We start from the raw sequence: 2,559 nt of genomic DNA on the forward strand, positions 1-2,559 counted from the left end.
TTCATGATTCGCTTATAGTGGGTTGCTTGAGTGATAGAAGCATAAACCCGAGTAAGGGGGTTGTTGCGTATGGGATAAAGGGGACTTGGTGCTTTAATGCTATGGTTGGGTTTTACCTTAATGATCTTTAGTAGTTGCAGATGCTTGCTAGAGTTCCAATTATAAGTGCATATGATCCAAGAAGAGAAAGTATGTTAGCTTATGCCTCTCCCTCATATGAAATTGCAATGATGACCACCGGTCTTGTTAACGATTGCCTAGGATAATTCCACACACCGATCCATCATTATTCCACACTCGCTATTTATAATATTTAGTAATATATTCTAACTTTATGATAACATCACCTACTTTTATATTTTAGCTCTCTGATATCATGCAAAGTTATCCTCTTCATACCCACAACATAGTTTTATTTCTCGTTTCTAGTTGGAAGCAAACGTTCGGTGTACGTAGAGTCGTATCAGTGGCAGATAGGACCTGAGAGAATATTGATCTTAACTTTAGCTCCTTGTGGGTTCGACACTCCATACTTATCACTTCCACCTTTGGGAATTGCTACGATGATTCCCTGCACTTGGGGATTATCAGTTGGCCGATCCCCATTTATTACAGCGGCCATTTAACCCTTGTGTCTCTTCAACCTTTCGATCGCGCCCCACCATTGCAAGAAGCACACCCACCACGAGAAATTCTTAGAGGGTATCCTGCACGGCTCCAATGGCGCTCCGAGCGGTTGTCGACGACGAGCAGCAATTCACCATGCGTGCTGTGGTGGACACCCACACAAGGTTCATGGACCTCTCGGTGGTGTACACCAACAGACCGGTCTGGGTGGAGCACTCCATCCACATCATGGAGTTGTTGCTTGCCGCGGAGAAGTACAAGGTGGTCGGGTTCGACCGCGAGTACACCTGCGCTCGTGCCGGGTCTCGTCGCAAGGTCACCGTCCCCCAGATGTGCGTGCGCCACCACATCCTCGTCTACCACTACTGCCTGGCCACAAGGCCTTGCAAGTGTTTCGCCAGGTTTGTCTACAGCCCCCACTACATATTCGCTACGGTGGACATCACCAACGATGTAAAGGCGCTCGAGAATTCGGGCATCGCCTGCCAGAATCTTGTCGACATCCAGGGCCAATACAAGATCTGGGGCAGCAAGGAGCATGAGAAGGACTCACTGGTTCACCTCGTCGAGGCCATCATCGACCCCTACTACAGAGACATGAAGGATTCATGCAACAAGGACAGGCGTTCCTGGCACTCGGCCTGGATGGAGAAACTCGACAAAGCTCACGTCGTGTACGCGGCCAAGTAGGCGTGCACGAGCTACGACATGTACAGGCGGATCATTGACATGAGGAAGTGCCTCCTTCCCCAAAACGGCCAGGGATCCAGCCAGAAGCAGAGCAATGGTAAGTGTCGTTGCAACAATAAGTAGATGATTAGATCCTCGTTTCTCCTACTTTAGTATGCATGTAATTGCTTGCTTTGGTGTGTGGAAATGTTATGTGTGTAGCCACTTGTGTAATTGTATGCTTAATTTGGTTATGCAATGTTGTCTAAGTATATATGTTGATGCTCTGTAGACAGAGTGTGGATGTTGTGAGGACAAATAAAATCACATCACAGACGGACTAAACAATGTAACCCGTCAGTGATGTTTTCTTCAATCACTCACAATTGTATACCAGCAATCGTTTGCTCACAACACACACGGCTTGTTAGCAGTAACCGTCTAACTTGTTATCCGTCTTCGCACACGTTTCCGATTACACACCTGTTTGCCTCGTTTCACACACATCTTGTTCATTTGAACCATTTCTGCTCTCATGTCTCAACATGAACAGTTCATCCGAGTGAACCGCATGCCGTATATCGCACACACCTTTGATCTGGCTGACCGTTTATTTTGTGTTGCCTAATCACAAAAGAGTTCATCCGAGTAAACTGTATGATGTACATCGCACACACCTTCATTTGGCTGCCCATTTCTTTTGTTCCTCCTCATCACAAACAGTTACTTGAGCTGAACCATATGCCCTGCATAGCACACGCAACTAAAATCTGAAGCGTGTTTGATGCATCCTCCATTGCAAATGTTTTGCACCTTTTTGACGGGTTTTTTACACCACCGTTTGCGATTATGGCATCGCACACAGTTTCGTCGAAGGGTCTTTGATCGTAGTGTCGTGTTAGCAGCAACCTGCAGTAGTGATGGATGCATTCTTTTCCATGTGATGAGGTCTTCGTATTTCTTACACTATGATTATGTACTACATATGTCGATAAATCAGTGGAATTTAGCTAGTATTTGTTCAATTGCATATTGTTGTGAATTCTGATGAATGTTCTTCATGTGGACACTATTTGTTTAATTGCATATTATGGCGAATTTGCTTTTTGCATGGCAATTCAAATGCGATATTTTTGCTTTAACCTGACCATTGAGCGCACACGGTTCAACTAAATGAGTGTGTGTGATCCAGAATGGAAAGCACGCATCACTCATAGTGGAACCGTTGGTGATACACAACAAATCGTAGACGATTTGTAACAC

The sequence above is a fragment of the Triticum urartu genome, chromosome 3A (assembly GCF_056163025.1).
Source record: "Triticum urartu cultivar PI428250 chromosome 3A, HENAU_Tu73, whole genome shotgun sequence".
NCBI classification, from domain to species: Eukaryota; Viridiplantae; Streptophyta; class Magnoliopsida; order Poales; family Poaceae; genus Triticum; species Triticum urartu.